This window comes from Cupressus sempervirens, chromosome 9 (genome assembly GCF_028749045.1).
Source record: "Cupressus sempervirens isolate cs-2001-9-10 chromosome 9, ASM2874904v1, whole genome shotgun sequence".
Taxonomy (NCBI): Eukaryota; Viridiplantae; Streptophyta; class Pinopsida; order Cupressales; family Cupressaceae; genus Cupressus; species Cupressus sempervirens.
In genome coordinates this window covers 237206883-237216157 of record NC_143126.1, presented here as the reverse complement: position 1 = coordinate 237216157, position 9275 = coordinate 237206883, and the positions used below count along the sequence as shown (strand labels likewise).

General features: G+C 37.6%; 1 pseudogene; it reads right to left on the bottom strand.

Moving 5' to 3' along the window:
• Nucleotides 1-3272: 3272 nt before the first annotated feature.
• LOC149538371 (uncharacterized) lies at nt 3273-8864 on the bottom strand (annotated as a pseudogene).
• Nucleotides 8865-9275: the final 411 nt, after the last annotated feature.

Genomic DNA, 9275 nt, shown 5'->3' with positions numbered 1-9275 from the left:
AAAAAATAGAAGGCCAAGAAGATAATTGACTTGAACATGAAAAATGAACAATGATGCAATACAAAAGAATGAATCCCAATGCAAATAAAATGAACCTAAATTACCTAAAATGTAAAGAACTTAACCAATTGCTTTCAACAAAACTTCATCTAAGGGAAAAATAATGACTTGGGACACATGTGCACACTACTAATTATAAACATTAGGGAGGAATTTGACCGAGAATAGAAAATGTGTATACCCTAATCATAGAGAGTAGGATCAGTGACAAAAGGAGAATGATGTGGGATAGGTTTGAGCTGGACGACCATAAAAGGAGTTCTCATTTATCGAGCACTTATTTTAATTTAGCACTAGTAATAAACATTTAATTTATTTAAAGAAATCTTTTAGGTTTCCTCTCTATTTTACGTAAAAGTTGAACAAAAAATTTCTTAAAGATTTGTAAATATAATTTTTTTAATAATTTATTTATTTTTAATAGAGGGTTCAGATCAACCAACAAAGATCACTGCATAGCTTTTTTGTAATTTGAAAACTCTTTCCAATATATTTAAAAATTTGTTCATTTGTATCATTTCTAATAAATATCTTTTAACCTCTTCCTTCTCCTACTTCGTAAATTACAACGTCTAATAAGCCTTGGAAAATAACCATCACTTGATTTCTTTAATCTCACCGATAATATTATCTATCAAACATCTCATAGAAGTGCATAATATCTAATTACAAGATTTTAAGTAAAAATAACAATATACACGTTGAGAGTAATAAAATGAATATATTAATCTTCCCATTGGGAAATTTAAGAAAGTGTCCAGAAATCCTTGCTTTGGAACATTGCAATTTCTCATAATATCAACTTAGAAAGAATATATATTTTTCCATTAGAAAGAATGCTTATAATACCATTTCAACTACTTCCAGTCATATGTTTTTTTATCAAGCTCAAATATCTTGAGTGGAAAAAAAGCTGAGGAGCCAAATGATATCCAACTATTTTAATTCCATGTGCTATAAAAAACTAATCCTCCACCGTTTATCCTCTACAATGGTATTTTTTAAATATTTCTATTAATAGCGATACATGTTGAAATACATTTGGCATTGGGTCTAATTTTGAGATCCAACACTTTTATTTTGCTTATGATCGACATTGAAATAAAATTATTGTGGAAATTGTTGGTTGGACAATTATGTTCATTAGTAAGTAGTAGTGGTAGTATAAATTATTACTTGCAAAAATTAGAGGCTGAATAGGGTAAAGATTGAAAATAGAAAGAAGAAAGAAGAGAAGTTTTTCTCCTAAATTTAGTTAGGGCTTTCTTCGCTATGAGTGCACCATTCTTTTTCATTAATTGTTAGTGAATATTGTATAAAAACAATTGAGAGTAATCTGGGTAAGTTTTTAGGTAGCAAAACTAATAATCTTTTGACAGCACTTGAATGTACCATAATTTGAATTAGAAATGGACTCATAATTCAAATTCAAAATTGTAGAGGTGAAATTGATGGAAGCATAGAGTAATATGATTTTGATTAATGTCATCTGTTGTTTGATCCAAAGAAAACTAACATTCGGTATCAATCCAATGGAGGGTAGCCTAAGAATTCTAGGGTTTTCATTAAGTTCTGGTTCTTGGGACAAGAGACATTCTATTATTTTAATGTATACATACTACATAGTGATAGCCATACATATTAAATTTTTTCTTGCTTTGGATCCCATGTTCAGCAGGTGAGAAATCTGATAGCTTTTCATTTTGTACTCAAAGATCTGGCAACATTTCATTTTCTAGTGAGAAATCTGATTATTTTTCATTTTCTGTTCAAATTATTAATTGAATAAGATAGAAAAAATACTCTTACCATTTTTTTAGTTGGAACAATTGGAACTCACCTTCACCAGTACAAAAGACAGTTCTTGGATGTACTATGTGTCACCAAGCATGTGCAATAGAAATAAAAAATGCATAAGGTTGTAAGCGTAATACATATCATACTTTCTAATGCAAAATAAAAGTTTCTAAAAATCTATTGAAAGAATGAGCAGAATTGACAACAATAATTCTTTTTCAGTTGTCTATCAAAAATTCAAGATCAAATTTCTTTCCAGTGAAGATATTGTTGATCTTTAATATTTCAAAGTTGCATTGAAAAGAAACTAAAAAACCAGCAAACTTGTAAATTGGAAGCTTTCACACGTCAAGCAAAAAGAAAAATAACAAGTTTCTTTAAAGAAATGTACATAACCACCTCCAAAATACAACTATATATCAAGTCCATAGTAGAGGAGGTAATTTTTTGAAGCTTCTAAATAAAGATAAAATAGGGTGAGGCAGTTGCTACATTTTGGAGATCGTGCAACAGAGGAAGACACGTTTGTATGGCTCAACATTGATGTCCACTTATTATGGTTTCAAATATTTGTATATTTTCTTATTAAACTCGATTAAAACCACTGGGAAAAAAATAAAGAGCCAATCAAAACTAGTATTCAATAATAGAAAATTCAATTTATTAATGAATTTTAGTTCTTACTATAGTCAGAGCTATAAATTCACAATTTTGCAAAGCAAAATAATAGACATAAACGACGCGGAAACATAAGTCACCTGCCTATAAGGCAGGGACTAATAATGTAAAATGTTAAACACTATATGTTTTTAATGTAACAAAAGTCTAACATTTTGGGGATTTTTTCTCAATTTTGTTGTTGTTTTGGATTACAAAATATACAGATCATGAAGAACAAATGTTGAAATTTCAAGACAATCCACTATGCTTTTGATTTTATTTTTATAGAAGGTTAAGACTTGTGAGGCAACCGAACAAAGGCACAAGGCTTGCAAGCTACCAATCAGCAAGACTTGATTCCTTGTGGGCTCTTTATGAACCATTATACTTCACCAATAGACAAAGGGTCCATTGACTATTTTTGATTTTTTGAATTTTTATCAAATATACATTTTGTGTGAAGGATAGCCACATCCCACTAACTACATTAGAAAAGACTCACATATAGTCAAACAATCACATATAGTCTAAGATGTACAATACAAACAAGTAGAAGGGCTGCCTAATCGTGGCTCGTGGCAGAAATCCAAGTAGGATTGATTGACGGGGGAAAACTGGACCATTCTTTTGCATATCAATCTGCAAAGTAAACCGCTTTGTCGTCACTGTCGCAGTCGGCAATCCAATTAACACTCTCCACATGGTGAAATGTTCATTTAGCCTCTCCGCAGGCAACCAAAAGCTCTAACGACTCTTCACGTGCAAGGCCGTCAGTTGGGCACCCTATCAGTGCACATCAAACCCACGTGTAAGATGCTCATCATCTGTTCTACGCAATTAGCGCCCACTATGCGCTCATCCACTACTCCCATCTCTTCCACTTCCATCAAAATTCTGCTCCGTATCCATTCCACTATGGTCACCCCCTCTCCATACTCCGCCTCTCCCGTCGCTCTCTTTCTGCTCACCGGCTCTAACATCACCATTCCGAAGCTGTATACATCACTCTTCTCGCTCACCTTTAACCCTTTCGCGTATTCTACACGCCACAGTTTCACCCAGAAAAGTTGTATAAATAGATTTAGATCAAAGAATCAGATATTCTATCAAGGATAACTAAATTATTAAGTAAATTTCAGTGAGACAAAGAGTTCATACCTGGAGCTATATATCCATGCGACCCTACATAACCAGAAACAACACGCTCATCGCCCAACCTATCGAGCGCTATGGATTCTCCAAAATCTGCAATTTTGGGAAGAAAGTTCCCGTCCAGCAAGATGTTACTAGATTTCACGTCCCTGTGCATCAATGGAGGACAGAAATCATGGTACATATAACAAAGCCCTCGAGCTGCGCCAAAAGCGATCTGATAACGTATATTCCATTGCAGCAACATTTCTTGCATATTTCTGATGCAGAGCCACACCTTGGAAAGCTTAGGAGGAGAACTCACTCAACTGAGTTACATCAAGGGGCATCTACAATAGCAAGGATCAAACTCGAACCAAACTCAAGATTGGATTAATCAGAATATATAAATCTCCATAGTTTATCTTCACCCGCACACCAAGATCTTTAACCCGGAATGTCCTCAAAGAAAATATATTTGCACTTTTACAAGAGAGACCAAGATCGAATTGCTGCCAAACTCCATAGTCGATTATCTATATCCTTTCTAAGGCAAAAATTGAAACTTTCTCTATTACCCAAATTCGAATGCCTCTCTTACATAGCCAACCGGCTTATTTAAAACTGACTCTCCTTTTCTAATAAAAGGATGAGAAACATTTTTTCGTCTTCTATCCAAGAAAAGGATAAGAATCTGAAACTGCCTACTACCTATTATTGGAATCTGACAATCATTATCTACGAATTAAAACTATTTTAATTTCAAAAACCTATACCTGGTCCTAGGTGGCTATATCTGGAGAGTTCATCGAACTGCTACTTTAGGTATGCCACCACATGTAGGACGTTTATTGAAAAAATTAAATTTAAATATTGAAAACATAAAACATTTCTTATTTTATTTCTCGCTCTACTACTGCAGCATACTCCCCTGTAGAATGAATCTCAAGTCCTCTTGAGATGATGTGTTGTAGAAATGAATCTCATTCTTCTTTCGAACTTTCCAATTTTTTTCAACTAGGATGAGCATATCTACAAGAAAAACAAAGATAATATCCAACTTCTCCACATTGTAGCTTTGATTCTTTAATGCTGTAAATGTCACAGAAAATTCTCCAGCATGATTCACTATACATGAAATCTGCATCCCTGCATAAACATTATTAGAAGAAAACATATCATCAGCATTAAGATTATTTGAGTTCTCTTTTTGAATATGAGCTTCCTTATGCACCATGTAATGTGCATCATATCTATCTTCATCAATAGTAACCATAAACTTATCTACTTCTTGACTATCAACCAGTTTCACATCTTGAATCTTAAGAATCGTATTTATCTCTTCTTCCTTTATTAAACATTTATCATCATCTTGATCTTCTGTAGTAATCTCACTTTCAAATATCTCTTTCTTATTACAACTTTGCTCAAGAACAATAACAGTATTGCACTCTTTCCTTTCTTCTTCAAGCTGAGTTTCCGTACTACCATCATGCCTTTTCCATTCTCCCACAATGGCTGCAATTTTTTTTCATAAATCAGATTCTTCTTTAGAACTTGCTGTTACACATTCCTTAGCTTCATCTTCATGCCATTCCTCTTGACATTTTTCTGCATCAGTTGCCTCCAAAATCTTTTTCATAGGAGTACCTTCCAGCATTGTACTCTTATGTATTTTCAAAAGACATGTTACTGTTCCAATCACAGATTGTTTGCATTCAAATCCAATAGGGCTTGTCTTGTTATTGCTATCGCCAAGAGATACTTGTCGCACTTCTTGTTGCTGCACTTCTTTCAACTTAGCTTTATTCTCTTTCAACTTAGCGTCATTCTCCTCAAGTCTCCTCCTCAAATTGTTTATCTCCTCTTCTATATTGCTTAGCTCTTCTCTTTGTTTTCTCCTTTCTTCTTTCTCTCTTTTCTTCTTTTCCTCTATCTCCTTCTGTTTAGAATCCTTTCTCTGCCGATACCTTCTAAAAAGATACAATAAAGCTGCTTCTTCTTGTCTCATCATTCCTCAGCTAGGTTATTTTCTTCTTATCTAGTCTCATGGACTTCTTCTCAGACTATTTCTCTCAATCTTTCACAATCACACAAACATATACACAACTACTTTTTCCCAAAACTTTTGCTGAGCTCTGATACCAAAAATGATGCAGAGCCACACCTTGGAAAGCTCAAGAGGAGAACTCACTCAACTGAGTTACATCAAGGGGCATCTACAATAGCAAGGATTGAACTCGAACCAAACTCAAGATTGGATTAATCAGAATATATAAATCTCCATAGTTTATCTTCACCCGCACACCAAGATCTTTAACCCGGAATGTCCTCAAAGAAAATATATTTGCACTTTTACAAGAGAGACCAAGATCGAATTGCTGCCAAACTCCATAGTCGATTATCTATATCCTTTCTAAGGCAAAAACTGAAACTTTCTCTATTACCCAAATTCGAATGCCTCTCTTACATAGCCAACCGGCTTATTTAAAATTGACTCTCCTTTTCTAATAAAAGGATGAGAAACATTTTTTCGTCTTCTATCCAAGAAAAGGATAAGAATCCGAAATTGCCTACTACCTATTATTGGAATCTGACAATCATTATCTACGAATTAAAACTATTCTAATTTTAAAAACCTATACCTAGTCCTAGGTGGCTATATCTGGAGAGCTCATCGAACTGCTACTCTAGGTATGCCACCACATGTAGGACGTTTATTGAAAACATTAAATTTAAATATTGAAAACATAAAACATTTCTTATTTTATTTCCCGCTCTGCTACTGCAGCAATTTCCCGGGCCACCATGTAGACAGTCGAACAAGCTTCCTTTGGGTATGAATTCGTATACCAACAGCTTCAAATCGGACTGCTGACTTGATATGAGACAGAGCAGATTTAGGATGTTGGTGTGGCAGATCAATCCCAATGTATCCACCTCCACTTCCAAAAATTCATTCTCCCCCTTTTCAATTCTTCTCTTATGATCTCCTTTTGATCTGCTGCTTTTCCTCATCTTCTTCACGTCTACCGCCTGCCCGTTCTGCATAGTGACCTTGTAAACCTTTCCAGAACTCCCGGATCCAATCACGTTTCTTTCCTTCAAATTCTGGAGGATGTATGAATCATTCACTTGTGTGGAATTAAACGGAGTCATTTTCCACGATCCAGGCGCACCACTTGGTTTCCTGAGACACCAAAAGCACAGACAATTGCAGCACAAGGTTACGGTAATTACTGTCAATAGAGTCGGCAACAGAATGGTTACCAATCTCTGAAGTGGAGAGGAACACGAAGGTAGCATCAAATTCCGACCTCCGCATAGTCTCGGATTGCCCAGAAAGCTTTCCTTGTAAGCCGAATTGTCCAGACCCTCAGGACCGCGCGCAGACAACTGATTGTTCGATAAATTGAAAGCGATGGGCTTCAATTGTCCTAATTCGGCAGGCACTCCTCCAGACAGTAAATTGTTCGACAAGTCGAGACTGTCAATGTTGCTCCGAAATGCTGGGATCTCCCCTGTGAGTCGATTGTAACTCAAATTGAGCTCATATAACTCCTTCTGGAGCAATATTTCCCCGGGGATTTCTCCTGACAGAAAATTGTTGTCCAACTGGAGAATATTAACAAAACTCAAGCTTATGAGCTCGCGGGGAATTGAACCCGACAATCTGTTGTTGCTCACTTTGAACTCCGTGAGATTTCTCAGCTCTCCAACTTGGGAAGGGATTATTCCTTCCAACTGGTTGCTACTTGCTTCAAACACAAGGAGATTTATCAGCTGCCCAACTTGAGCAGGGATTGTTCCCTCGAACTGGTTGTTGCCTATCAACAATCGAGTCAGATTCTTCGCTTCGCCAATTGCAGGTGGAATCTTTCCTTCAAACTTGTTGTCGTGAGGACGCAGCTCCTTGATATTGAATGCACTCCACACGTCACGATGTATCTCACCACTCAGCTGGTTGTCGTCGAGGTAGAGATACTGTAGAGATTGGCAGTCTCCAAATGAGGAAGGCAGGGAGCCATTGAAATTGTTTAAAGAGGCAGTCAAAGAATAGAGGGCTCCTCCCATGCACAGATTCTTTGGCAGAGGGCCTTCCAATTTGTTCTTGGTCACGTCGACTTGAAAAAAACCAGAGTACGTGCCAAAACTCTGGGGCCACAGTCCCTCGAGTTTGTTGTCGTGCAGCATCAAGACGGTCAGGTAGCGGAGCCTAGCGAGCAGAGCAGGTAGCTGTCCCGTAATCTGATTCTCACTCAACTGAAGCTCATCAAGATATGTAAGATTGGTAATACTGACGGGAATTGTGCCGTGAAGCTGGTTGGTGCAGAGATCCAGATACGTCAATCTTCTCAGTTGGCCAATGTTCGCCGGAATTCGTCCAGACAAGTGGTTCTCATACAAGACCAGTTCTCTCAGATTTTAGAGCCCCATTAAACCTGCCGGGATCACGCCCCAGAGATTGTTGTGCCGCATATCCAACAACTCCAGCTGCGTTAAATTGCCCAAGAATGCTGGGATTCGACCTTCGAGACTACAGTTATAAAGCCATAACTGCTGCAGCTGCTTCAAATTCTTGAGCTCTGTTGTTACAACACTGGGACGCAGGGGATTGCTGCCAATGGTGAAATTCCTCAGAGACGTCAAATTCCCAACAAAATTAGGGAACGCCCCACTCAAACGATTGTCGTGGAAGAAGAGAGCTTCCAATATTGGCAGCACTCCAAAGGCTGGAGGAACAGAGCCACTGAAAGTGTTGTCTGCCAAGTTCAATTCTCTCAACTTGCTCAATTCGGAGATACGAGCAGGCAGCATTCCAGTGAAGTGGTTACTGGACAAATCGAGCTTCCGCAAACGGTTGCAATGTAAGAGGCCGGCTGGGAAAGGACCGCTAAAAAGATTGGCTTGGAGGATGAAGGCGGTTAGATTAGAAAGAGCGCATATAGCTGCAGTCAGGTTGCCACAAATCAAGGCACCCGTGATATTAACTGTGGTCACGCTATTTAATGCATCACAGGTAATTCCTTTCCAAGCGCATGGATTTCTGTGAGACTCGTTCCAGTCACTCAGAGCACCAAACGAGTCCACCCATTCTCCCTTTTTTTCACTTTAGAGAGTACTACTCCGTCTTCCGAGAGAGAAGTGCAGTACTGGGGAAGCAAAAGCAAAACTGTGAGAAGGCATAGAAAGAAAGCGAAATCAAGGCGGCGCATGATTGCCGGATGGAGTTCGAACAAGAAAATTGCTTTCGCAGAAATGAACAGAGCCTCTTTCAGGTTTAATGCAGGCGAACATGGTAATTTAATAGAAATCCACAGTATGTGAGTGGTTTGTGTAGCTCAATTTCCATAGTTTTTCTGGGAACACTTGAACTCCGTGGAGACACGACTCTTTTTCTGATGTTGCTCGGTCATCGAGGACGATTAAAGATGCGAGCAGCAGGAAGTAATCAAGTCCAGTCTTGAGTGTGGGCTGAATGAAAGTCCAGTTTCGATGTTGCGTACAAAAGAAATTCTACTCAATTTGTAAGACCCGTTGAGCATTGACTGAGATTATTTCTAGCCTTCCCTTTCGAGTATCAAAATTAGTGGGCCCTCATTAGGGATAGAACTACTGTTTGGTTC